Here is a 9,016-nt window from a genome sequence, read left to right as displayed (position 1 = left end):
GCATCATCTTGACAAAATACATTTAACATAATTGTAACAGTCGGTTCAAGGGTCTGTTCAACAGTCGGTTCAAGAGCCGTGGGTGGCTCAGGATGTAAGACAGCCTGTTATTAAACACAGCTGCTTGCAATTACTGCAGGCTCGAGTCCCACCAGGCCCAAGGTTGACTCAGCCTTCTACCCTTTATAAGGTAGGTAAAATGAGGACCCAGATTGTTGGGGGAGCAATAAGTTGACTTTGTATATAAATATACAAATAGAATGAGACTATTGCCTTACACAATGTAAGCCGCCCTGAGTCTTCAGAGAAGGGTGGGATATAAATGTAAATAAATTAAAAAAAAAGTATTGTCTCCCCATACTCTTAATATTAGCAATGACTGAAAGTCCATTTCTATTGTTGATTTTCACTTGCCATACACGTTAAGGTCTTTTTGAATACTGATTATTGGAATGCAGCCTGCCTCTGTGTCCCCAACCCAAGAACCCTACAATTTTATGCCCATGTCAGGAAATTCAGAAAACAGCCAGCACTGCACAAAATTCAGATACTGTAAATACCTTGTTTCCCCAAAAATAAGACCCTGTCTTATATTTTTTGAACCCTGAAAAAAGTGCTTCGCCTTATTGCCACGCGCTCAAAAGCCCGATTGGACTTATTATCAGGGGATGTCTTATTTTGGAGGAAATAGGGTATATAAATGTTACAGGCAGAATTATCAGAAATGTTTTTAGTGTAAGAGTTTTTCTCAATAGATCAACCTATTGACCTTCAGATTATTGTGGACTAGAAGCAGCTGCAGGCTGAGAAAGTAGCTATGTAAATTGAGTATATAAATATAAATCAATTGATTAATAAATTTCCATGGATTAGTAGGAAGCACAACAGTATGGCAAAAGTATGGAGATAATAAGAGCCATGGTGGCGCAGTGGTTAGAGTGCAATACTGCAGGCTACTTCTGCTGATTGCCGTCTGCCTGCAATTTGGTAGTTCAAATCTCACCAGGCTAAGGGTTGACTTAGCCTTCCATCCTTCCGAGATCAGTAAAATTGTAAAATCCTTCTAAGATCAATAAAATCAGTAAAAAATTTAGACCGGGTCTAAAATGTACCCAGATTGTTAGGGGCAATATGCTGACTCTATAACTGCTTAGGCTGTAAAGCAATTTGAAGCAGAATATTTGTCTTTCAGCTTTCTGTTTGCCACTACTGTTGCCACTGGAAAACTCAGCCAGGATAAGCCTGCCAACTAACTAGCTTTGTCATAACAGCCACAAGTGCTGTCAAAAAATTCAAGATAGTAGCCACAACTGCACAACTGAAATTCTCCCCTGGCGTTATGTGTGTTGCAGCTGCCCACATTTTGAAATGCTGTTTGGACAACTCCAAAAAAATTTGAGTGGGAAGGATACAGCTACTTTCAGCTACTTTTGAGATAAGTTTACCATCTTGTAACCATCCATATTTTTTCAGGACAGATTTAGTAGCTCTGTTTTGGAATAACTCGAGGGTATTTTCAATGGGCAAATGTTTTGTAGCTGGTAACTATGGATGTAGTAGGGCAAGGATTTTCTACAGGTAGTCAAACAGGAAATAAGTAGTCAAAATAGGGAATGCCCTATCAAACCCGGCACCAGTTAACAGCGATGTCCCCCAAGGCAGCGTTTTAGGACCCACACTCTTTCTGCTTTACATAAATGATTTTTGCGATCATATTATAAGCAGCTGTGTCCTCTTCACTGATGATGTAAAACCATTTAACACCACCGACAATACTGCTGCCCTACAAAGAGACCTTGACTATACTGAGAGCATATGCACCAAAACAAATTCCTTGTGTGTCCAATCACACTTGGCCAATAAAAAATTCAATTCTATTCTATTCTATTCTATTCTATTCTATTCTATTCTATTCTATATGCTCTGTCTTACACATTGGCAACAAAAATCAGAACACCAAATACAAGCTGGGCAGATACGACCTCATAGACAACCCTCACTCTGTCAAGGACCTAGGAATACTCATCTCAAACGATCTAAGCCCCAGAGCTCACTCTAACAGCATTGCCAAAAAGTTATTAAGAGTTGTTAACCTAATTTTGCTAAACTTCTTCTCTGGTAACATTGTACTGCTAACTAGGGCATACAAAACCTTCGCCAGACCAATTCTCGAATACAGCTCGTCTGCCTGGAATCCACACTGTATATCAGACATTAATACAATTGAGTGGGTCCAGAGGTATTTCACGAGAAGAGTACTCTTCTGCTCACAATAGAATCTCTTAATATAATATAACATCAGAGTTGGAAGGGACCTTGGAGGCCTTCTAGTCCAACCCCCTGCCCAGGCAGGAAACCCTATACCATCTCAGTCAGATGGTTATCCAACATTTTCTTAAAAATTTCCAGTGTTGGAGCATTCACAACTTCTGAAGGCAAGTCGTTCCACTTATTAATTGTTCTAACTGTCAGGAAATTTCTCCTTAGTTCTAAGTTGCTTCTTTCTTTGACCAGTTTCCACCCATTGCTTCTTGTTCTACCCTCAGGTGCTTTGGTGAACAGCCTGACTCCCTCTTCTTTGTGGCAGCCCCTAAGATATTGGAACACAGCTATCATGTCTCCCCTAGTCCTTCTTTTTGTTAAACTAGACATACCCAGTTCCTGCAACCGTTCTTCATATGTTTTAGCCTCCAGTCCCCTAATCATCTTTGTTGCTCTTCTCTGCACTCTTTCTAGAGTCTCAACATCTTTTTTACATCGTGGCGACCAAAACTGGATGCAATCTTATGCCACCAGGCTCAAAATCTTGGGCTTGGACAACCTGGAACTACGCCGCCTACGGTCTGACCTAAGCATAGTACACAAAATTGTCTGCTACAATGTCCTACTTGTCAATGACTACTTCAGCTTCAACCGCAATAATATTCAGGCAAACAATAAATACAAACTCAAGGTAAACTGCTTCAAACTTGACTGCAGAAAATATTACTTCAGCAACAGAGTGGTCAACACATGGAATGCTCTACCTGGCTCCATTGTTACATCCTCAAACTCCCACAGCTTCACTCTTAAACTGTCTACCATGGACCTCACCCCATTCCTAAGAGGTCCGTAAAGGGGCCGTGCATAAGCGTACCAGTGTGCCTATCGTCCCTGTCCTACCATCCCAGTTTATTTGTACTCATTTCCTATGTTCATGTCCATGTTTATACTTATACCTGCTCTCTTGTACATGTTTGACAAATAAATAAATAAATAAATGCAATAGTCTGCAACCTACGACCGCAATTGAGTCCAGAATTCCCATTGCTAAAAAGCGTGGTTGTTAAGTGGGTTGTCCCTAATTTTATGATTATTATTTTTTTGCTGTTCTTGTTAAGCAAATCTCTGCACTTAAACGAATCCAACTTCCCCAATTGACATTACTTGTAAGAAGCCAGCTGGGAATGGTGATCATATGAACCTGGGACCCTGCAACCATCATAAAAACATGCTGGTTACCAAGGATCAGAATTTTGATCAAGTGACTGTGAGAATGCTGCAATGGTTGTAAGTGTGAGGACCCGTAGTTAAATCACTTTTTTCAGTACCATTATAACTTTGAACTGTCATTAAACAGATGGTTGTAAATCAAGGACTATCTGTATTATGAGCTTCCATAAAATTCACACCTAAAAAGGATGTTAGAAAGCAATTACACAAAGGATTCTGTTTGTCAATTTATCAGTGCAACAATATCCGAACAGGAGTAGATTTGGTGAAGCTGGCGAAAGAAAGCTTGAGTTCGAAAAAGGATCAGATCTGGCTGGGGTGCAAAGGATCCCCCGATACATTTCTGCACAGGAAGCAGAAAACGGAAGATGGGGAAGGGGAAGAAGCAGCCATTACTGGCCAAAGGGGCAGAACAGATGCCATAATGATCTTACTGGGATACAGAGGGAGCAGCTTCCTGGTGATCCTTGCTCCCCGAATGTGCTGATGTACTGTTTTTGTGATGACAAATTATATGTTCTAATTGGACACGACTGTATCTTTTATTTATTTATTTTATTTATTTTGTCAAACACAACAATATGTATTAGTATAAGCATGAATTAACCACACAAATTGAATACAACCAAAGGAACATTAGGACAGGAACGGTAGGCACGCTGGTGCTCTTTTATTTATTTTATTTATTTATTTATTTATTTGTCACAACAGTATATGTAAGCATAAGCATGAAATAACTATACGATATATAAGCATATATATAAGTATAAAAAAACCTATACAAACTGGATACAATCAAAGGGGACATTGGGATAGGAACGGTAGGCACATTGGTGCTCTTATGTACGCCCCTTACAGACCTTTTAGGAACGGGGTGAGGTCAATAGTAGACAGTTTTTGGTTAAAGCTTTGGGGATTTTGGGAAAAGACCACAGAGTCTGGTAGTGCATTCCAGGCATTAACAACTCTGTTACTGAAGTCATATTTTCTGCAATCAAGGTTGGAGCGGTTCACATTAAGCTTAAATCTATTGTGTGCTCGTGGAATGTTGCGATTGAAGCTGAAGTAGTCCTCAGCAGGAAGGACATTGTAACAGATGATTCTATGAGTTAAACTCAGGTCATGTCGAAGGCAGCGTAGTTCTAAATTTTCTAAACCTAGGATTTCAAGTCTGGTGGCATAAGGTATTTTGTATTCAGAGGAGTGGAGAACTCTGCTTGTAAAATATTTTTGGACATGCTCAATTGTATTAATGTCCGAAATGAGGTATGGGTTCCAGACAGGTGAGCTGTATTCAAGAATTGGTCTGGCAAATATTTTATATGCTCTGGTTAGTAGTGTAATGTTTCTGGAGAAGAAGCTATGCAAGATTAAGTTTACAACTCTTAAAGCCTTTTTTGCGATGTAGTTGCAGTGGGCTTTGGCACTTAGATCATTTCATATGAAAACTCCAAGGTCTTTAATGGGGCGGGGGTCATCTATAAGGTAATGTCCATCGAGTTTGTATTTAGTGTTCTGATTCTTTCTTATGCACTATTATATTATATTATATTATTATATTATATAATATTATGCAATATTTCTATCTTATGCACGCCCCTTACAGACCTCTTAGGAATGGGCTGAGGTCAACAATAGACAATCTTTGGTTAAAGTTTTGGGGATTTTGGGAAGAGACCACACAGTCAGGTAGTGCATTCCAGGCATTAACAACTCTGTTACTGAAGTCATACTTTCTACAATCAAGATTGGAGCGGTTCACTTTAAGTTTGAATCTATTGTGCGCTCGTGTATTGTTGTCGTTGAAGCTGAAGTAGTCATTGACAGGAAGGACATTGTAGCAGATGATTTTATGAGTTATGCTCAGGTCATGCCGAAGGCGGTGTAGTTCTAAATTTTCTAAATCCAGAATTTCAAGTCTGGTGGCATAAGATATTTTGTTGTGATCAGAGGAGTGGAGGACTCTTCTTGTGTTAATGTCCGAAATGAAGTATGGGTTCCAGACAGGCGAGCTGTAATCAAGAATTGGTCTAGCAAATATTTTGAATGCTCTGCTTAATAGTGTAATCTTTCCGGAGAAGAAGCTACGCAAGATTAGGTTTACAACTCTTAATGCCTTTTTGGCAATGTACTTGCAGTGGGCTTTGGCACTTAAATCATTTGATATGAGAACTCCAAGGTCTTTGATGGAGTGAGGGTCATCTACAAGGTTATCTTTGAAATGACCTCTTCTCCGAAGTTCTTGCTCTCTCCACCTATGCCAGCAAACACCCCAAAGCAGGGCGGAGCAACAGAGCACAGTCAGAATCAGTTTTGGTTTTAGCAGCTCAGTTAATCTACACAAACTCAGAGCAATTCTAATTTTGTCCTCTTATCAAACTCAACTTCATTCACTTAGCCTATCAGTTCTCCCAATATATTGGACTACATCTAGTTCAGTTCCAATCTGGGAGAAAGGCACTGGAGACAAAATGGAGGCTGGAGGCTGATTGGAAAGAAGGTCCATTTATTGATGAAGCAGAACCACCAAGCATGTGTGATTCTGGGCAGCTGATTCCATGGAGTTGAGGGGGGTATACCTTTTCTTGGACTTTGCACTTGAACTTCCTGTTCCTGTGCAAGAACATGTTTTCTATTAGCTGTTGTAGGGGGTTATGTAGCGGTCATAGCTGGCTCTATAGCTGGCGAACCATTTCGGCACTCGGTGCATGCTGTCAATGCGATCTGGGTCAGAGGCTGAGGTGGGGCCAGGGCCATTGGGGAGTGAGGTGCAGACTCCAGAGCCTCCAGAGATTGACAGTAGTGAGACATAGGAACAGGAGGAGCCTGTTCCTAATGCATGCATAAGAAGAGTTGCCAGAAGATAAGAGCAGCTCAAGCAAAGAGAATGACTCGGGAGTAGGGCCAAGAGATGATTGGCCCTTCCCATAAGGCTTAAAAGACCAACAACAGCATTTGGGCTCTTTGCCGGAAAATAACGTTGATAGCTTCGTCTTGTTGCATTTGTTTTGTATTGGTGTCTTCTGAAGTTTTGCCAAGAAAGGCCTTTGGCAGTTTGCCTAATTGGACCAAGGTTGGTGATAGGACTGAAGAATTGTGTTGGGAGAAATTTGCTTTAATTTAGTTGAACTACGCTGAGAATGAAGTAATTCTCAGCTGTTCGAATAAAGTTTATTTGTTTTTACACTGACTGAGTTTCCTACTACCTACTTGGGTCTGGGTCACAACAGGTGATACAATGAAGGGGCGTTGGTCAATTCCTATTGTGGTTGAGGACTAATCCTAACCTTTGCTGGATCTTGGGTTAGGGTATTTCCTTATGAATAGAGCTATCTACCTCTTTATCTTCTAAGTGCTGACATCTGCTGTGGGCTATTAAAGAAGGTGGGGGCTGCTTTCTCCCTCTAAAAAACATGTTTCCATTTCTCCCTTTGGGAAATATAATATTCTACCTTTTTAAAACATTTCATTCTTCTAGAAGAGGGGTGGGTGCAAATTTTCTACAACAGGAAGAAGCTTATTGGCTTATGAGCTTCAGTACATCAAGAAGGTGCTGAGTTGGTCATTTAGCAACCACAGTTGGGGCCCACAACTCAGACATCAAGCAAAGTGGCCACTAAGTGAAACTGCACTGGGCTTTTAATCTTACTTCAGCTTTCCTTTGCTTGACAGACCAGCAAAGGCTGTAAAAAGTTACGGTACTTTTTCATCATGGTCATAACTGCGAACAGTTGTTAAACAAGACAGATGCTAAATGAGGACTATCTGTATTTTGAAGCTTCTCAACAGGGATGTCGTAATTTTACTTCTTGCTAAATATTGAGAAGGTCCATATTAATTACTGCAACTGCTGCTTTAATAATAAACAATATAATTTGCATTGATACGCAGTCAAATGTAGCAGAAACATATGGTTACATAAATCAAACTGTCAAGATTTAAAGTCAGAGGAAATCGATCTATTTACAATGAGAAAGTTTACCAGTTGCAATAATTATCCAACCCAAAAATAATGAAAATAAAAATCCCCAAAAATTGATATTCTCAGTAAATATGCTTCAAGACTATTTCCTATTATATTTCCTCCCTATAAGAGCCATGGTATTAAAGCACATTTTTTCTCAAATCTCTACAGTGTTAAATTTCACCAGACTGACATCTTCAGCAATTGTGTTAAATTAATGTTAATATAAATTATTCTTCCCATAATCCCTCTCCCAAAGGTCTATCTCTACGCTATCTGTTTTAGATGACAGACCAATATTGAGGTTAAAGGATTAAGCAAAATGCAATTTCCTTCCAATCTTTAGGAAGGGTCCCTGGGTGTTTCTTGCAACCTGAGATCGATGCATACTTCCAAGACAGTTCTTCCAAAATTACTTTTCCTGTGGGGTGAAGTAACAGGATGTGACCCTGTGTGCTTCAAAAAGCATAATTTAAATCAGGAGCATCAACCTTGGTAACTTTAAGATTTGTGGACTTCAATTCCCAGAATTCCTCAAGTAGCCATGCTGGCTGGGGAATTCTGGGAGTTGAAGTCCATAAGTCTTAAAGTTTCCAAGGTTGACTTAAATCAAGAGTTGGGGAAAAAATGTTCTAGGCAAAGGTCTGAAAATACTATGATCTGTACTAAATGACATGGATCGGGGTTTATAAAAGTTAGCGAGGTCAAAAAGTGGACACTTTAAAAACAAAAGGAAAAACGCCTTTTTGAAATTAGAAATGTAACTCTTCCCATTTTTAAAAGAATTAATTAATTAATTTAAAAGCTGCCTTTTAATTTAACCCTAACCCTAACCTGTTACTACTGCTGCTACTGCTACTTCTACTTCTGCTATTACTGCTACTACTATTACTACTCTCTGTCTCTCTCCTTTCTTTTGTCTCTGTCAACCAAGTGCTTTAAAATAGATATAGCCCAAATAGCTATTTTTTTGCAGTTGAAATAAATGGCATATTCATCTAACTAATAAAGCTCACTTTTGCTCTTTCGCTGATCAAATCTACTTACTTGAGGAAAGTTATGGAATTACCATAAATACAGGTAATCCTCGAGTTACGACTGTTTGCTTAGCAACCATTCAAAGTTACCACACACCAACCAAAGGGGACTATGATCTGGATCTGACATTCCACTGACCACCCCCTTCCCCCCCCCATCATTACAAGAAACTGTAACTGTACTTTTTCAGGACTTTGCAATGCAGCTGCAAAACCATTTTGTAGCATCCTGCAATCATAACCAGATTTTATGAGGATTTTGCCAAAACCTACCACATAGTTCTGGTTTTCAGCAAAAACTTGCCATAGCAAACAATGGGTTTGCTTAATGACTGCACCATTCAATTAATAACTATGGCGTTCCCACTTATGACCACTAAATTCACTTAACGACGACTGCAAAAGAAAACATCCAATTGGGTTAGTCGGTGCTAGTTAGTCATTACTTAAAACTGCAATGGGCAGCCTGCATTACGGTCGTAACTCAAGGACTACCTGTGTAGCTTTTCTGCTGCTACTTATA

This window comes from Ahaetulla prasina, chromosome 4, assembly GCF_028640845.1.
Source record: "Ahaetulla prasina isolate Xishuangbanna chromosome 4, ASM2864084v1, whole genome shotgun sequence".
Taxonomy (NCBI): domain Eukaryota; kingdom Metazoa; phylum Chordata; class Lepidosauria; order Squamata; family Colubridae; genus Ahaetulla; species Ahaetulla prasina.
This window is presented reverse-complemented; position numbering follows the sequence as displayed.